This window comes from Protopterus annectens, chromosome 8.part0, assembly GCF_019279795.1.
Source record: "Protopterus annectens isolate FY-2018-M chromosome 8.part0, PAN1.0, whole genome shotgun sequence".
NCBI classification, from domain to species: domain Eukaryota; kingdom Metazoa; phylum Chordata; order Ceratodontiformes; family Protopteridae; genus Protopterus; species Protopterus annectens.
The window spans coordinates 880,056,092-880,076,103 of record NC_056741.1 but is presented as its reverse complement, the minus strand read 5'-3'; the positions used below and the strand labels follow the sequence as shown (position 1 = coordinate 880,076,103).

General features: G+C 41.6%; 1 protein-coding gene across 6 annotated transcripts in view; it reads left to right on the top strand.

Annotated features, from left to right (window-relative positions):
• Nucleotides 1–20,012, top strand: part of CCDC120 (coiled-coil domain containing 120) — a 1,397,471-nt gene that overhangs the window by 608,392 nt on the left and 769,067 nt on the right. For 5 of the 6 annotated variants that reach the window (XM_044080396.1, XM_044080397.1, XM_044080399.1 and 2 more), the window contains one exon: nt 5,791–5,961. The exons of the other annotated variant lie outside the window; for it this stretch is intronic. The gene's annotated coding sequence lies outside the window, so the exon portion shown is untranslated. The remainder of the gene's footprint in view (nt 1–5,790; nt 5,962–20,012) is intronic. 6 annotated transcript variants of the gene reach the window in all.

The following is a 20,012-nucleotide window of genomic DNA, read 5'->3' as shown; positions in this document are numbered from 1 at the left end:
GGTTCACCTTTGTGAAGTGGCATCACAACAGCTGGGTGCCGTACTTCAGGGACAACACAAGTGGCTAAGTTCAGGCTGAAGAGATGCTGTGTTCTGTTTATCAGGCAACTGGGTTTATTATTAATCTGTATGGATGTGTTTTTCATTTTAGAGTGTATTTTACCATGTATTATTTGGTTATGATGGGGGAGAAGTTGAGATTCTGTAATATATTAAGAATTTTGCATAGTTGCCTCTAGGGTGAAATTTGCAGTGAAGTGTTTTGATAGCATGTTGGCTATCTCTGCTGTATCAGAGTAGGTAGTGCCATTTTTTGGATGTGTTTTGAGCAATGTGGGCTGTTATTCCTTCTTTTCCGAAAGTAACTATAGAAAGATTTGTAATTGAGTTTAACTTCTGATGCTGGTCTAAGTTCATGGGATGCCTTCATGTTCCTGATGCTGTTTTGAATTCACTTTATGTGTTAACCTTGAGTTGAGCTTTCTTTTTTTCTATATAGTTTAAGAAACCGTTTTCTTGTATTGTATTTTTATTTGTACATGTGGGCCACCAGTCTGGTTTACTTTTAAAACTTCTCATTTTATTTGTACTTTATATGGTCTGCATACATTTATCTAGGTGTATATAGAGTTTGTGTAACTACTTGCTTTGTCAGTATCTTGGGTAACACAGTTAACATTTTATGTTAATACTTTGTTATATAATTGTAAAAGGTTTATATGTTTGAAGTCTCTGAACTTTGTGATATTTGCATCTAACTGGAAATTTTTATGGAAATTGTTACCAGTCTATGGTCAGATTTAACTGGAGAAGGGAATAGCAGGGGTAGGTGATACTGATGTATTGTCCAGTCTATGGTCAGATTTAACCGGAGAAGGGAATAGCAGGGGTAGGTGATACTGATGTATTGTCCAGTCTATGGTCAGATTTAACTGGAGAAGGGAATAGCAGGGGTAGGTGATACTAATGTATTGTTGGGAAGGACCAGGTGAATGGTGCAGAAACACTGGCAGTAAAATGCTTTTTGGATGTGTTTAGGGTTCATAGGTTGGTACTAGGCTATCAGCCCTAGGGCCTATGCAAGCCTAGCCATAACAATTCCCTGGATATTTCTTCCCACAATATTTACTTCTCCAGGCCCCTGTCTAGCAGGGCGACTGACATGATCCCCGGGGTGAATTTACTATCTCCCAGTCACCAAGGCCATAGACGAAGGGAAGGTAGTCCACACAGCCTACCTTGACCTTGCAAAAGCCTTCGACACAATACCCCACTCGTGCATCATAAATAAACTCACCAGCTTAAATATCAACCCCTATGTCACAAGATGGGTTGCAAACTGGCTTAGGGATAGAACCCACATGGTCAGAATTGTAGGTGCCACGTCATACTCTAAACCAGTTACAAGTGGAGTCCCACAAGGCTCAGTCCTGGGACCTCTCTTGTTCTGTATATATTTCTCTGAGGTACAGGCTAACACAGGAGGACTATGGCTGACAAAGTTTGCAGATGACTGCAAACTGGGGGCCATAATCGACTCACCGGCTGACACAAGCATCCTCCAAAAAGGTCTCACAGAGACGGATAACTGGTGCCAGAGCCATGGCCTAAAGCTAAATGCCAAAAAGTGCATTGTCATCCCCTTTGGGAAAAACAAAGTGCCCACAAATTACCACATAGGTGGTAATCCATTAAGTACGGAAGAAGTAATTAGGGATTTGGGGACCCAAGTAGATTGCAATCTCTCCTTTGACAATCACATTGCCAAAGTGGTTAGAAAGACATTCTATATAGCCCGCCTTATCATGAAGGGGTTCACATCTAGATCAAGAGAGGTCATTGTGCCCCTCTACTCATCACTCATTAGGCCCATAATTGAATACAATGCCCCATTTGGGATGTACCTTACCTGACACCTGCTACAACTAGAAAGACCCCAAAAGTACCTCACCAAGGGGATCAAGGGACTCAGATGCCCTACGCAGTTAGGCTAAAGAAACTCCAGCTCTTCTCAGTTGCATACCGCCTACTCAGAGGCGATCTGTGCCTGACATATAAAGCCATGCCCAACCCAGAATTAATGGATATGCTCCACCTCAAGAAATCCAAATCCATCAGAACTACACGCTCCAGTGACTTAAACCTCAGCACAGAAATAAATAGAACATGCTGGCTGGACAGATTCATATCCCAGAGGCTCCCCTCACTCTGGAACAAAATCCCAATCCATGTCAGACAGAGCCCCTCAATGACCCTCTTCAAGAAGAATCTTGACATTTGGATGGGATACCCCTGGGATCTCTTCTGTGTCACTGCTAGACAGAGGCACGGTAAACTAACCTTAAATGGGCTATCTTCTGTGACCTACTATACAGAGGCACAGTCAACTAATCTAAGAAGGGTGGCGAAAGCCAAACACACTCTGGCTAGGCTTGTAAATGCCCTAGGGCAGATAGCCTAGTATCAACCTATGAATCATGCAGCGACCTCACACATCTTACCCACTGTATGACCAATGGACTCCTAATATGCAGCATGGTTTACCACACCCCCTAAGTTATTTAAAAGTAGAACAAAAGGGGAATGTGGGTGTGGCAGTTGTAGCATGAAGGAACATGATGATTTTGCACATGTGGTAGCGGCCTATTGGGATGCAGGTTCCAGAAAACCAGGTAAATGGATTGTGCGAAAACATTTATCAGTGAAGGATACAATGGAACTGGATCTTAGGGTAGCAGTGTATGAAGAGGTGTGTCTTGGAGAGAGAACAGATTTTATTGCAATAAATGTGCTGGAACAAGAATGAGATAGCCAAGTACGAGAAGGGGATATAAGATGCAGGAATAATGCAAAGGAGTAAGGATTGCTTGTTGAGTGTAAGAAAAAGTTGGCAGATAGGAGTAGATGGGGCCAGCAAGGGATGAGAGTGGGAGGAGTCAGGTTCGATAGGAGAAGGAAAGCAGTTCTAGGCAGAATGGGGTTAAGGTAATCTGAGATGTCTAAGCTGGAAGCTGCAAAGAAAAAACTGAGGTACCATATGTGTAACTGAGTGAGATCTGATATGTAGTTGAAAGTATGCAATGAGGGCTTTCTATATTTGGCTACAGTATGCATGTTGTTGGTCAATAAAAAGATTTGCCAAAAAGAAAGCACTGAATTGTAGTTGTGGGTGAGCATCTCAAAGGCGAGAACTGCAAGAGAACAAAGGTTTAGATCTGGCTCAGAGGACTTTTGCAGTGAAGTAACTGTTTAAATGTCCACTTCTGATATTCCAAACTTAGCATTTTTTTTTGTTCCTAGCTTTCAAGCTCAGAGGGATATGCACTTCAGTGCAGCACATGTAGGGATGTCATATGCCAAACTAGAGGGGATGCCAAGCCTTTGCCCTCCTCACTTCTCTACTGCCACTCTCTAATTCAGTTCTCAGTCAGAGGGTTTATTGCACAGATCACCAACAAGGACCCATAGAATTATGACTTTTACTGCCGATAGATGAACTACAATATGAACTGGCATCTCACCTAAGTGTCATGTTTAATCATAGCCTCACCTCAGGTTTCATGCCCACTGTCTCCTGAACCTGATAGTCTCCAGAGCCATGGACACCCACTCTGGAATCATAGACAAGTGACAAGTGGAGTACCTCAGGGTTCAGTCCTGGGGCCGCTCTTGTTTTCTCTACTTCTCTGAAGTATCAACACTAACTACTTAAGGGACAAAGGCTTTGCAGATTTTGCAGAACTGGGACTTGAACTTCCCCATGATCCCCAATGTGAAATGGAAGGGCCTTACAACGAAACAACAGAGAGCCATGGGCTTGCTTGGGCTCAAAATGCAATGTAGCATTGTTATCCCCCTGTATTGTTATCCCATGTATCCATGGCCCTAGGGCTGATAGCCTAGTACTAACCTATGAACCTATGATAGAAGGAGCCCAGCATGGTCCATTTAAATAAATGACAGCAATTCAGCACAGCTACCCACAGGAGTCTAGAGAAAAGCTCAACACCTTTATCACTGCAGGGAAGATGGGGGTTCTTGACTAGCAGAAGAAAGTAACCCCTGACAGAATGGTGTGAAATCTTGATTAAGGTATCTCAGGTCAGGTTACTGTTGTCTTATCTTCAGTCCAGCACAGGTCTGTAGTAACACCTTTCTGCCTTATTGCCTTATAAGGAGTCTGAAGCTTTTCGGCTTTTAACATGGTGGAATAAGGTTTTCTTCTTGGCTATTTTTGAAACCACTGTCATTGGCTTCTGTTGAATTTCTGGTTCTTTTTTTAAGGCTCCAGAATACTTACAAGCCACTCCAAATGTTAGAAAAAAAATGGCTTGGAAAAAACTCTTAACCCTTGCAACATTTTCTCTAGTATGTGTCCATATCGCCCAGTATAATATGGTTGTGCTGATGCTATGGCCAGTGCAGCAGGTTCAGGTATGCTCTGGTGCCCAGCAGTGCACCTTAGGCACTCATCCTTTAAAGATGTGTTTAAACAGACTGGTCTAAATGCCCCTTTCCATAATGCTGTCTTCAATAAACAAGCATCTCAGGACTTGATTGAAAATCTTCCAAAAGATGAAGTAGTTGATGATTACTGTGGAGGGTCTCCAGGACATCACTAGTTACTCCTCTTCTAGGCCAATCCACTTTTCCAGGACAAAGAAAGCCCCATGTAAGGTAAGGAGGAAAGGTCCCCAAACCTTCCCAGCTTTACTGACTCTGTCTCCTAGAAGAAGCATGCTGTCAGAACAGTAGTATCAGTCCTTAATACCCCACAGGACCACCAGTGGAAGGCAGATTAATTGGGTTTGCCTAGATTGCAAAACTATAATTATGGATTTTAGGGTCTTAGGTGTGGTCACAGATGGTGGCATCTTGGTATTATTTGGTTACTTCCAGCCTGGGCTATGCTTAGGTACCAGGCAGACTTACTCGTGGAACAGACACAGACTGTAATCTACAAAGAGGCTGTACATTTCATGCTTTCTTGGAGGCTGACAGAGAGTTCTGCATCCACTGTTTCACTTTTCTAACAGGACAGGAGACTTCCATCCTAATTCTGTACCTTAGTCACTTGAATGGTAGCATTCAGTACATAGTATTTCTCCAGCTACATCAAGGTTGTGAGGATGGTGTTGCAGGATATAATAAATGCTTTTTGTTAGAGCAGAAAGCTATTGTAGTTCAATCAGAGGAAATCCATGTTGCACTCATTGGGCCAACAAGCAGCTACAACTCAGGGCCTGGATGCTCATTTTGATTCCTTGCTTCTACTGGGTTTCTGATTGGACATTTCAGAGGCATCTGACATCAGCAAAGTCTTGCTTTTATCAGACATATTATATTAGCTGAAGATGTTGTCCCACTTGAACAGAAATGTATTTGTTAGCTTGTAGGTTGTCATGGCCTGTGTGAAACACCAGTATGATGTGGGCATCAGTTATTTCATTGTCAGGGTGTATGTTTCTGTCATCACTGCACATCATGACGTTGTAGGTAGCAGAACAATGACCCCAGTACTAACTAGTGATGCAGCTTCTCAAAGTGGTTCTGCATAATTTTCTACCTTTGAAGAATTCTTCTTCACCTTGGGAGACTGGGCTTTACACTCTTCTATTTAAAACATCAGGCTTGGCAGCTCTGATGGTATTTTTCTTGGAAGATAACTTTTCTTGGTGGCTATCACTGCTGCTTTCAGGATGTCATTGCTGTGAGTCCTTATAGTTGGAGAGCATTTTTTTCCTTTGGACTGGTTTTTTAAAACGTATATATGCCTGTGTTTCCTTCCAGATGTGGTCACAACTGTCCTAGGAGCTACCCCTTTATTTCTTCCATTCTGGGGCCAGAATACAGCAACAAAAGAGCCCTGCATACCTTGGACATTCAGCTCTAGCTCAGATTTTACATGAAGAGAGTGCATCAGTTGATGAGTACAGACCAGTTTTCTCATTGTTTGCCCAGGTAAGGGAGATTTAAATGTAACTTAGTAAACTGTAAATGGATGTACCTGTTTTTATTTGTTCTTCTTTCCTGGCACTGGAAAATGCTACAGTCAAAGGCCATGACAGCAAAGATGTTGTCTACAAACTTCTGATGTGACCACTTCATTATTTCATACTTTTAGCAAACAGTATTGCTTGGAATGAGATTTTAGGTGCTGGACATTTTTGACACTGTGGTGCTTCAGGATTTATCCTTCTAAGCTCTCGTGCTTTGATTTTCCTCACTTCTCTAATCTCTCAGTGACCTTTTACTGAATAGGATTATTCCCACCCATTACCCACTGCAGTAGGCCTCCAATAACAGATGCAGCAGATGTGTATTCACCAGATCAAGTGATCTCATAGGAGGCCGTCTGCATTAAGCATTGTGAGTTTCTACACCCATTTCCATCTGTGGTATCTGTGAATGAGTTTTCCTGTAAACAGGAGAAGTTTCCAACTTCTCTGTCCTTCTGACTGTGTGCTAAGTCAGTGGCATCTGTAAGGGGTAGGTATGCCCTTTTAGTCTGCCATATGACATCATACTGTAAATGATATCATCACAAATAACCTAAATTGTTGAGCACCTACCTGTTATCTCTCTGAAAAGAATCTTCTGCATTAGCTGAAGAGAATTATTTAACTGTTAGAAATGTCAAGATTTGTGGTTAATGCACAGAAAGAATGCACGCATGATTTATTGCAATGCCGAGGACATTATCTAGCTGCAAAGTGGTGAAGCAGTGAATCAATATGCAAGCGGATATGATAGAAACAAAGACCCTAAAAGAAGTAATGACAGCACAGCCAAAAAAGATTCATAGCTTCTTCAGTCAGCAGTAGTGGGGAACAGGGAGCAGTGCAATTCTAAGCCTGTAAATCCATAGCTCAGATCTGATTGTGTGTATAAGACTTCTCCTGTTCTTGGGAGGTGAAAAGACAGTCAAGCATGTATGGAGACCAGCTTTTACTAATTGAGCAGACTGCATTTATTAAATGAGCAGACTGACTTTAGATATTTGTCATTGACGTCTGCTATGATTCATGCTTACAATATAAGCAGAATACATTATTTGTCATCCATTGTATGCATACATAGAAAGATGGTAAAGCTAAATTCAAGACTTGCATGTGTGCAATTTTTGAAATAAGGCAATCCCACTTTTGAATTTTAAATGCGTGTTTGGCCCAAATATATACCAAGGTTCAGGTAAACATACTGTCAGTAGCTTTGCAAGCAATCTGGTAAGATACAGGCTAACCAACTTAGGGCAGCAAAAAAGTTGTAGAGTTGTCACCAACAGACATGTAAAGAGTAACTAAAGGAACTTAGTATGTATGCCTCACCTGGAGAAAAATTGGGACAAATGGGACAGGATAAAGTTACAGAAGTACATCAAGGGACTTAACAGACTCCAGAATGGCAAAACAATTCACAGCACAAGCTGCATAAAAACAAAAGATACAATTGAAGACAGGAGGAAGATGGCTGACAGGTAATGTAAAGTAGTATCTTTTTTTCCAAGGAAATGGTGGCATATGCATCATGTAAGGCATGGTCTTAGTGAAGAAGAAATGAAATCAGAAGCAGCTGTAGGCTTCAAGAGTAAGTGAACAGATGCAGAAATTAATGGGACATTTTTAACTAGAAATTGCAGCTTCTATTTCTTACGCAGGCCAAAGGGCAGAATATGTGGCTTGTGAAGTCCTTATCGGGTGACCAATTATATGTTTGTATGCTTGTAGAATACTTACTTCTGGAGACAGAAGCCCATAAAGGCATTAGGTTCAAGTCCTAGATGCATTACTTGCATTTATAGCCATACCAAATGGTGTAGTACTGCACAAAGCACAACTTTACTGGAAAAACACTGTTGTCGAATTAAATGCTTAACAGAGCTGACACTCCACAGAGCAGTACAGATATGGAAATATGACATCCATCCAGATGCTAAAAGAAGTAGAGAGGTCCCCACTATCATGACCAATACTTCCATAGTGAGTTAATCTATGTTAGCTTTTAGTATTTGGTTTAGGTGTAGTAGGGACAACTGCCCGATTCCTGATGTTCTGCAGAATCCAGTGACTGGGATATTTAAGTTAAACTACCTATTCAGATGTACTCTGTTATGTAACAATTGTGGAAATCAATCCCCTCAGATTTGGTTACTGTTCAAGTGGTGGTTGTGCAAATCAAATCCATATGTAGATTTGACTGGTTATAGTAAATATTCCACGTATGTATTGTATTATATTGCATTTAGCCTTGCTTCCTTGTTATTGTGCCTAGGTCATGGCTGAAAATGTTCCAAGAAAGGATATTTCACTTACTCTTTTGTTAAATAACTAAATTAATAAAATGTAGAATTTTCCCAAGTTCTTTCATTTCCTAATGCATCTTTTAGACAGTGTTACCGATAAATATGTTTGTAAAATGTTTGCATCAGGGATATTCTAAAAGCGGACTTATAATGGCTTAGCATGCATTTTTCTGGTCTGAAACTATAATAAAAATGGGGACAAAATACTGACTGTAATGAAAGCCTAAGGGTAGGATTTAAAACGCTATTGTTTTCAAACCACTCTTCAAAACTAATTTTGCATTTTATTAAGGTTCCTTAATATCTTTTCATTTTTCTTGGATCTGGTTTTAAGTCTGTAAAGCTTTTCTAACTGATGCACAGAAAGAAAAAGCATTCATTCACTGCAGTCATAGGTAAAGAAAATAGCTGTGCAGTAACCTGAACTACTGCTCTGTCGTTCCCATGATTCTTTTGTACCAGCTGTATTAAGCAGCACCATAACATGATGCGTATTAAGTACTGATCTTATTTTGTTGCAGTTTGGACAGAATACTCCCACTTCATTGATGCTTTTTCTGGCATCGGCGTTTAGATCTAATTTGATTGTTTGTTTAAACACATTGTGTTGTATTGTGCAAGATGGTGGTGCACTTTTGGGTTTTTTTCTCCTTTTATTCCAATATAGTGTAGCCATAGACTTGGTATATGTAATATAGGGGTCCAACCTACACATGGAAATGCAGGGAGTCTTACCCCCCTGCATATTTTTTTCCGTTTTTTTTAATGTTTTTCAATCTGAGGTTTTCAGAGTTGATTTTTTTGGAAAAATCATAAATCAAAATCACATTATTTGACCAGAAGTAGATAGACAAGTTTAGACTTTGATTTCTTTCCATTGTCCTGCATACCCCAAACCCAGTTAGTGCTAGGCTATTAATCCCATAACTGTCATAGAGATGCATCTTGATATTTCCTACTGTTGAGTAATCTGGTTTCAGATATTAGAAAGTTTTCTTGTCATTTGTGTAGTGCAATTACCTACTATGGGTGTTTTACATTTGTAGTACTACAGTAGATGTTAAGCATCTAGAGGAAGATTGGCTGAATGTAAATCATAGTAAAAGTAATTTTATCCCCCATTTTGTGACATTTGTTGATACAGCAGTGGCATGTGTGTACTCCAACGTAATGCTGATGTCTGGATGTTTAACAATTGCTTGCTTGTCCTTGTGGGATCATGTTACCTTCTTGTAAGGTGCAAGAGCAAACTAAAACTTCCTTGGTGTGACTTTTCTCTTGGCAAGTAGGACACCGTCAAGTGCAGTCTTCCCATATTTCTTCAATCAGCTGTTAAAATATATATATTTTTTCTTTTTAAGCTACGCATATTGATAGTTACATTTTTTATTTTCTTTTTGCATCTCTTCCCTTCCTGCTGACCATCAGCCTCCTCCTGTGGATCCAGAGCCCATTATCTCCTCAGACAGCAGTGGCCATCTTCTGCTTGGAGTGAGAGCTGACAGAAGGAAGTCATCATCTAGGCACGAAGGTTGTCTGTGCCCCATCCCACCTCACACTTTCTGCTAATACTTCAGGGATGACTAAGGCCAACATTCAAGTGGTCTGATGGTCTGGCTTCACCCCTCTCCCTCAGCTCAGAGACACTCATAGGTTCATAGGCTCATAGGTGTGTACTAGGCTAATAGCCCTGGAGCCTTTACAAACCTAGCCCATAGGATTACCCTGGCATCATGCCATCCGACCTTAAGTTTCCAGTGGCTCTGTCGAGTAGAGCCACTGGAGTGATCCCCGGGGTGAATTTTCTATTTCCCATCCACTCATCAAGATTTCTCTTGAAGACGGCCAGTGAGGTGCTCTGTTTGACATGTATGGGAAGTCTATTCCATAGCATGGGCAGTCTCTGGGTTATGAACCTGTCCCTCCAGCATGTTCTGTTAATTGTGGTAATAAGGTTGAGGTGTCTGGGGCATGTGGTGTGGAGAGATTGGGATTTCTTTTGATGTAGCATTTCTAACAGCGCTGGGTCAGACATGGCTTTGTAAGTCAAGCAGAGATAGCCACCAAGTAGGCGATATGAGACAGAGAATAGTTGGAGTTTTTTGAGGCCGTCTATATAGGACAAGTGTTTAAGGTCTAGGATCCTTTTTGTGAGGTACTTTTTCAGCCACTCCATTTGTTGCAGGTGTCTAGTGAGGTACATGCCAAATGGGGCATTGTACTCAATGATTGGCCTAATGAGGGAAGAGTAGAGGGAGACAATGATCTCTTTCTTCCTGGATGCAAAACCCTTAGTAATGATATGTGCCACATAGAAGGACTTTCTGACCACAGTGGCAGTGTGGTGGTCAAAAGAGAGGTTGCTGTCAACCTGTGTTCCCAAATCTCTTATATTGCCTTCTGTGTTCAGTGGACTACCATTGATGTGGTAATTCATGTGAACTGGGTTTTTCCCAAAGGGGATATTGACACATTTTTTGGCATTGAGCTAAAGGCCATGGTTCTGACACCAGTCGTTGGTCTCAGTGAGGCCTTTCTGTAGGATGTCAACATCACTTGGGGAGTTAATAATTGCTCCCAACTTGCAATCATCTGCGAACTTTGTCAGTCAGAGTCCCTTCGTGTTGGCCTGGACTTCTCTGAGAAGTAGATACCAAACAGGAGAGGACCCAGGACTGATCCCTGTGGGACTCCACTCGTGACTGGTTGGCAGTCTGACTTGGAGTCAGCTACTTTCACACTGTGGGTTCTATCTGTGAGCCAGTTTGATAGCCATCTAGTGATATAGAGTTTGAAGCCTAGCTTAGTGAGTTTTTCTGTTATTCCTGAGTGGGGAATGGTATCAAAGGCCTTGGCCAGATCAAGGTAGGCTGTATGAACCACCTTGCCTTCTTCCACAGCTCTGGTGACTGACTCAAAGAAGTTGACCAGGTTGAGCAGGCATGCTCTACTCTTCACAAAACCAAACTGTGTGGGATTCAGAGTTTTGAGATTCCTTATGTCCGTGTTTATCTGGTCCATGATGATGCATTCCATAGCTTTGCATATCAGACTTGTCAGGGTAATGGGGAGATAGTTCCCAGGATTTGGTCGCTCCTCCTTTGTGGAGAGGGATGACTATAGCAGTGCGCCATTCGGTAGGGACAAAGCCTGAGGTGAGGTTGTGATTGAATAGGGCACACAGGTGGACAAAGCCTGAGGTGAGGTTGTGATTGAATAGGGCACACAGGTGAGGTGCCAGTTCACTCTGTAGTTCATGTAGAACTCGCCTAGCGATATTGCCAGGTCCCATAGAAGCTGTATTCTTGTCCTTGGACAGTGCTGTTTTAACCTGTGCAGCAGTAATACTGGGTGCCTGGCAATCTACTGGTATTGTGATTGGTCCCTTTGGGGGGAGAGAGGGGTAAAATTGGCACTGAATCTGTCTACCAGTATATTGGCAATATCTGTTAGCTCTGTATAGGAGGTACCATTGTGCAGTAGCTCAGAGCAAATCTGGGTATTGCCATGGAGATTCTTTGCATAACTATAGAAGGCCTTGTGGTTCTCTTTACTATCTGCTGCAATTCTGTTTTCATAGTTAGCTTTAGAGGATTTGATGAGGGATCGCAACTTTTTGTTCAGGCTGATAACGGAGTTTTTCCAGTCTTGAGACTTCACCTTATTCCGCATCAGTTTCCTCCTTCTGTTGTAGAGTTTGTTTATGGCAGGGGACCACCAGATTGGCTTCCTTTTTTTGGAAGAGAGCATCTTGGTTCTATTGGATATGGTGAGAATGCATTTATGTACATGTTCATACAGTGCATTGGTGTATGATTCAATGGTCATGCAACTATTCTCCATTTGCATGGATGCCGTGAAGTTAGCCACCTCTGTTTTTAGGAGCCCAAAGTTAGCTTTGGAGTAGTTTTTCATGGGGGTTACCTTTGCGGGGAAGGGGGATGTGAATTTCCAAGGTGATTAGTTTGTGGACTGATCTAACCAGGGAGGAGTTGACTTTTGCGTAGAGCAATGGTCGCCCATGTTAGTAATGACCAGGTCAAGGATTTTGCTACCTCTAGTGGGGGTAAGAACGAGCTGGTCCACGGCATTGGAATTAATGAATTCCAAGGAACATTGGGCAAGTGTACTGGTACATGAGTAGTTTTCCCAGTTAATGGAGAGGTAGTTGAAGTTGCCCAGTATGTGAGTGTTAGGTTGGACCCTAATATTCTCCAGGGTGCTTAGGAATGTGGTACAAGTGTCTTGGGACATGGGGACCTGTAACAGGCTACAACTTGAATCGCTGTCTTACCCAATGTTAGCTGCACCTGAAGTATCTCTGATGTGTTATACTGGGTTACCAGTCTGGAGGTGTGCGCATCCTTTATGAATATTGAAACACCTCTGCCTTTGGAGCTTCGGTCCAAGTTCTGGGGCCGAAAGGTGTGGAATGAGTTATAGCCAGGTAGTGCAGGGGTCCTTTCTGCTGCCTTTAACCAGGTCTCTGTTACAGCACAAATGTCAATGTTCTCCATTTTAAGGAGTGCTTCAAGTGAGTGCATTTTGAGATTTAGACTTCTATCGTTGAGCAGTATGACCCTCAGATTGCATTTGTTTGTAGCTGTTACGGTGGTAATTTGGTCTTTGGAACACCGCCTAAAAAAGGCACTGTAGGGGTGGTAAGAGCCTTGGCTAGTATCTGGAAGCCCAGGGGTGGCAGATGCAGGCCATCTCTGGCAAAGCATGAAGGTCTGTTAATCATATCGTCCCAGGCATACAGATACTGGATCCCCTTAGAATGACACCAGAAACATAGCCAATTGTTGAAATCAATCATTTTCTGCTTGTACTGTGGTATCATTCTGGATGATGGTAGGATGCCGCTCAGGGTTTTGGTCGTACCCACCTGGGCTACATAATCGGAGAGCTCCTCCATGTCTCTTTTCATGTAGTCCAGGGAGGTACGTCTCAGGTCATTCACACCCATATGTACAATGACTGAGGCATATTTGTACCTGTTGTTGAGGGATCTGAGTGTATGCGTTATGTGGTGGATCCCGGCACCTGACAGGCAGCTGACTGTTACTTTCTCCTTATTCATCCTAGTGAGTGGGACATCAGTGTGCCTCACTATCGAGTCACCTATGACTAGTGTGCTGGGCATGCTGTTTTGCCTTAGGGGCTTTGGTTGAGTGGCACACTGTTTAGGAGAGTTATGTGTCTCACGAGTAGTGTTGTGCTGTGGTGGTAGAGTCTGTTTCTGCCTTTGGAGGTCTCTGCTGTTTGGGTAGATTTTTATTGAGAGGCTCTGTGAAGGTGGGTGTGTGGTTTATGTTTTTATGTGAAGGCAGTGCTGTTATGTCTTCTTGAGGGCTATGTGTTTCATGCGGTGTGGTGCAAGTGTTGAACTTCTCCTCATGATCAGCTATTCCGGTCTTGGCTGTAGAGTGTGTGGCTTCCAATTTTGATATACAAGTGCATCTCTGGCAAGTCTGAATGTTGGGAGGTAAGAGGAGAGGGTTGTCGGTGTACAGGAGGCAGTTGCTACATTGCCTCAAGATGCTCAAATTCACCAGGTTAATAGGAGAAAGCCCAGGGAACTGACCTTTAGACATGCCTGGAGGGGTGGGCATTAATAATAAGTACTGGAGCTGTTTCCTTGTAGGACGTTTAGTGCTGGTAGGACTTTTGTGTGCTACAATAATTGCTACAAGAAGTCTGGTATGGTAAAGTGCTAGACTAATAAGTTAGTAAAAGTGCAGGAGAGGAGAGAACTAGCACATCTAAGGGAAAAATTGAAGAGCAGACTTTGGCACCTCTCAGAAGCTTACAAGCAGTCCTGGATACAGCAATCTGTATGTGGACTAGACTAGTTACAGGAAAGGTGGGAAACAAGCGCAAATGCGGGCTTTTAAACCAGAAATTTGAAAGAGGTGGAAAAACTACCTAAATGGCCAATAAACTACAAATTCTAGGCCAGAAACCACTCCTCTTGTGGTAGATAGGCTACCTTGTGCTTACCACTCCCACTGATAAACTAGAAGGCTTCCCTCCAACACAGAAATGCTTGTGGGGGGCTCAGAAGCTTATAAACAGTCCTGGATACAGCAAATCTGTGTCTGGACTAGAATAGTTACAGGAAAGGCAGGAAACAAGCTTAGATTTTTTTTTATACAGAAAAGCAGCTAAACAGCACTAAAAACAATTCAAGTGCAGTGCAAGCTAATACACTTGAGGGTGTAGCAATATTAAAGGAATTTATTCAAACTGTATTCTGAACTGAATTCAATTATTGTTTAATTCAACTCTGAACAGTGCCAAAAATATACTTATCAGCTGAGAAGCACACTCAGTCAGAACACAATGAGATTCTAGCAATGTTTTTTTTTTTTAAGTGGAAAGAGAGAAAGGAGAAACAGAAGATAATTCAAGGTTAAGAATCTAAGTGGGTTGACCTACTCAAATGTTCTCTCTTTGTTAGGTAGAATGAGCTAATGACACTAGACTGGGATAGAGCTGAACAGATGGGACTGGTAGGGGTGTCTGAAATCAAAATATGGTCTCACTGTACTCAGTTGAGTGAGCAAATGAGATGGACTCAGGGACACAGGAGGGGCGGGCAATTCCAAAGCCACCAAGATTAATACCACAACAAGAACAGGGAGGGGGGCAAGAGAGACAGAGAGATCACAATATTCAGTGAAACAAATAAATAGAAAAATAAAATGCAGTACTATCTTTAACATAATATTTAATGAAACAAATAAACAGAAAAATAAAATGCAGTACTATCTTTTAACACTGCAAGTTTTTACTTCTCAGCTTGTAATACAGTTGATGCATATTTAAAGATTGAACTGTACTGTCCTCAGACCAGAAAACGTCATGATGCCCCCCCAGCAGCATCTTTACTGTGTTAGAGCTCAGGGCAACCGACCAATGGCTGACATTATGCTTGCATCAGCATTGGAGCCTGCAGTACTTCCCCCAACCCATACAAGCTTCCACACATGCGGTGTGACAGTTGTTACCATCGGTTTGGTGGTGCCAGGTGCATGTCTTTGATCCTGTACTGTGCACCATACACCCCTTCTCTCTAGTATTGTAGTATACCAGCATAACAGAGATCAGACTACCCCCAAGGATAGGCAAAGCACCCTTCCTCGAATATCAAAATTCCCTTGCACCCTGGCTACTAATTAGACCTCATGTCATCTGACATACAGCCAGGAAGTTATAACTTTACACCATAGAACCAACAGTTATGCTATGATTTTGATTCTGTTTTAGATACTGCTGTAATTATTTTAAGGAAGGTCTTTCAGATTCTCATACAGACTTCAGATGGAACCAGACTGTTGTGATAAATGGTCTATTGCCTGTTCACAATTCACCTAAGTGAGCTTTCTTCTGGTGGACATTTATGTTGGGGGAGCTATAATCCCAGTATTATATGCCTATCTGCTGTCCAATAGTCTTTCAATTCATTACTTTTTTAAATTTGAAGCTATTTAGATTGTATAATTTCACAAATGACAAGTGTACAGGAAGAGCGAAACAAATCCAGTTCAAGAAAACTTTTAAAATTATTTCTTAAATTAAGCAAAATTTAAAAAGCGCCACTCTGTAAATATGGGACTCATTTTCCGATATGTAGATTTTGTTGTGGGGGGGGGGCATTATTATATGTATCAAAAAATTAAGGCAGAAGTTCTAAGGGTACCTGAACTGTATCATGGATCAAGGTTTGCTTGTGAAGTGTTAAATGTTACATGTACGCTAAGAGAGCGCTCAGCATGTCATAAATATGGAGCTTTTTCTGCAAAGGCAGGAGGGAAGGGACTGACAGAGTATTGAAGTACTAACCCCCTCCAAAAAAAGAATACCTTGTCAGTGGCCCACGTGTGATGACATTTCTTGGTACAACATTCAATCCTCTAGAGAAAGGATTACTGCATATAAAGTGATCAAAATAACTAGATGAAGTATGTGTCTGTGTGTGTGTGTGTGTGTTAGTCTGTGTGTGTGTGTTAGTCTGTGTGTGTGTGTTAGTCTGTGCGTGTGTGTTAGTCTGTGCGTGTGTGTTAGTCTGTGCGTGTGTGTTAGTCTGTGCGTGTGTGTTAGTGTGTGTGTGTGTTAGTGTGTGTTAAGCAGCAAATGTGATACTCTGCCTTGACTGAGCACAGCCAGAATTAGCATATCCAAAATCAAGTACAAACCTTGCCTACAATGTAATTAGCCTACCCTATTGTTTAATTTTGCTATCAGGCACATAAACTAAGTTCGAATTATCCAAGTGGAGAGCAGGTGAGGACAAGTTTCTTTGTCTTTTTGTGTTAGGGTAGAGTCGAGTAGTGTAAAATACTGTATTACTGTTAATAATCAGCTGTTACTGGCAAGAACAGACATGTGTGTGTTTCTGCTGTCAGTCGTAAACCCCTGTTCTGTGCCAAATTTATATAAGCGTGCAGCTGTCAGATAAAATGACAAATTGTGAAATGCACAATATGCCTGGCTGGATGCTTCTTCACCTTGCTTAACTTTTTATTTTGTGCTGTGCTGGTCTGTTTTGTTGCACTTGATGCTTTGACATTTCAAGCCCATTTTTGTAAGTTACTGCTTTTTTGATTTAATTATGAAAAAAAACAAAATACATCCAAACAGCTTTGACAATTTTTTATATTTTCAAGTGCTTATTTTGTCATGTATTTGGTAACTGATATATTAAAGCATATTAATTCATTGTATTAAAGGATTCACAATTGTTGCTTTAAGAATGCCCAGTTCATGTTTGCCATGTGGTTGTTCATGCTGTAAATAACTTGTCACCTGTGATAAGACAGAGCTCTCCTAGCAGGTCACCTGTGCAGGAAGGACCCTAGTATTGAGTGGAATCTGTTCAACACTAAAAATGATGCAAGGTTTAAAGAAAAAGATGATTGGCTTTAAGAAGTGACTAAACATCTAGTGCCATTCTAGGGAGAACCAGTATGTCAGCACTGGATGAGATGTTTGACAACTATACTTGCTTTCCCAAGGACAGTTTGCACCTCTCATATTGAGGATTTCACATGCTAGTGAAAGCTTTTGCTGTCCCCATTGTGCCTTTTTAAGTAGGGTCCAGATGACTGATTGGCCAACCTAACTTCCAAACTAAATCAACTACTGAACCATATAAAGTTAGCCCTACGTAATGCTAGAAGTCTAAACAACTAACTGCCAGAGACCCTGAGGTCCACTTGCATTTGGAGCACATCTACATGTGCGCTCTTACAGAAACCTGGTTGAAGTGCCCAGTCAGCACTCCCTCGATATCTGAGTTTTGTGCTTACCACTCATTTAGACTTGATGGAAACTTTGATGTAGCCATATTTGTTAGCGAGCACATTACCCCAAGACAAATGCCTAGAGATCCAAAATTGCAGCTTATGGAGATTCAAATCACAGTAAATAAAATCATCTATCAAATTAAACTGTGCTTTAGGACCACGACCATCTCTGTCTCCAGAAAATCACACAACATTCCTCAATATTCTTGAAAAATTCCCATAAAGTACAGTCCACCGTATTTTTAGATGATTTTAACTACCCCAGGATTAACTGAGGAATATAGATCAGTGTAGGATAGGCACAAACATTCTTAGATTTTACACACAAAAACTCCGTGGACCAGATTGTGAGTGAGCACACTAGAGAACAGAATATACCTGACCTAGTCATAATACACGTAGCATCTTTATGTGCCATCTCGATGATATCCCCGTCATCAGAATAATCAGACCACAAACTAATAACCTTGTCCATCAGAAACAAAAATTGCAGAATTCAAAGACTTTAAAAGTACAAATCTCCTGCAATTCTATGATGAAGTTTTTAATTACCCATAATGTTGGAACATCAAAGAGTTACGCAGACAAGTTATACTTGCACCTGGACAAATGTATTAAATTGGTAGTCCTTACCAGATCTAAGTGAAAGAGGAAGAGTAAAAACAAACCAGTGTGGGGGTCTTCAAGCTTTAATAAACCTTATAATAAAGGGAAGAATCTCCTAAACCTATATAGAAGAACAAAAGACCCCCAAATTAAGGAGAACATCAAACAGATAAACTAAAAATGGATATTGGTAAAACAAAGGCAATCCATGAAATCAGACTAGTCATACAAGCCAAAGAAAAGTACAAATCCTTCTTAAGTTATGTCAGAAAAATAAGAAATAACAGGCAACATCACTCAGCACTTATTCATAATGGTACTACTTAGTCCAGCACAGTGGATATTGCCAATGTACTGGCAAATTAGTGCCAACTTCACCATAGAGACATCTATTCCAAGTCCACTTATCCCTGTTGGAATCGAGCCACCAGTCATCATGAAATAACATGCACTAAAGGTATTGTCCGAAATGAAGACTGCCCCTCTTCCATGGGGCCTGACAGCATACTCAGTTCCATAATTAATCCTGAGCCTAGCAGCTGGCTTTCTTCTACAAGAGTAGCTCATAACTGTCATGAATCCCTTTCACAAGTGCAGCCTTACCACTGACCTTGAGAATTACAGACCTGTCAGCCTAACGAGTCTTATGTGCAAAGCCATGGAACGAATCATAACTGACCTAATTAACTGTGATATCAAGAATCTTATCAGACTTGTCTGCCAGCAGTTTGGCTTTGTCAAAGGTAGTTCCTGTCTAACAAATCTTATGAATTTCTTTGAGAGGGTTACTTATGGATTTATGCAATCTGGAAGGTGCATAGCACTGAGTCACAGATGTCTATGCTACTCACAATCAGAGTAGAACAGTGTTAATGTATGTGGTCATTGGCTGTGTACCCCCACTAACTTCTATAGAGAATCTGCAGTGTACCATGGTATGCTGTTAAATGAACACAACAAACCTGGCACTTTGTGGTTGCAGCATTTTCAGTGAACATCCATACACAGATGTTCTTCGTGTTTCACTGTTGCAGTCATCACACTTGGGTTATCTGCCTGCAGGTAGCCCTCAGTCGGCCCGAATACCCGAGTCTTGGGATTTCTGCATCAGATGCTGTCCACCTCATCCATAATGTCAGGGGTATAAAACATGCAGCCAAAGCCATTACATCAGCTTTTCTTGCCGTGCGGGAGCCCGAAGCAGAAGCAGTTCGCAAGTGCCGGTTGGCAGCTACCTGAAATTTTCGTTATTTCGAGTTTCAAACCTGAAGTCTTCTAAAGCTAAGTACCCCGTTGGGGATCCTTTTTTCTTGCTCTAACTGATGTCAGAAAAAGTTAACAATTGTCTTCCCTGTAGAAAGCAAATACCTCACAGAGATCATTCTTACTGCATCACCGGTTTAGGCCCAGACCATGACGTTCCTTGCATGCAGCTGAACAAGTGGGAAAACATTCTTTGCAATGTGGGTTTGATTCCTTAGAGGCCTCCTGTAGAGCAGCAGTTACAGGCTGTGCCATTAGAAGGCATGCTTGGTTAAAAGAACGTACGTTACCAGATCATGTTAAGGCCAAATTATTGGATGCACCTTTGCAGCAGGATGTGTTGTTTGGAGTTAAGGCAGAGGAGGTATTAAAAAAGATGGAGGATAAGGCAAAATCTATGCAAACGCTGAAAGATTTCTTACAGGTTCAGCCTCCTCGTTTTTGCATAAATTGGCCAACAAAGAATTGGTCCTTTCCAGTCACAGACAGACCTCAAAGGGGCAGATATAGACATCCAAGAGGTGGAGGTC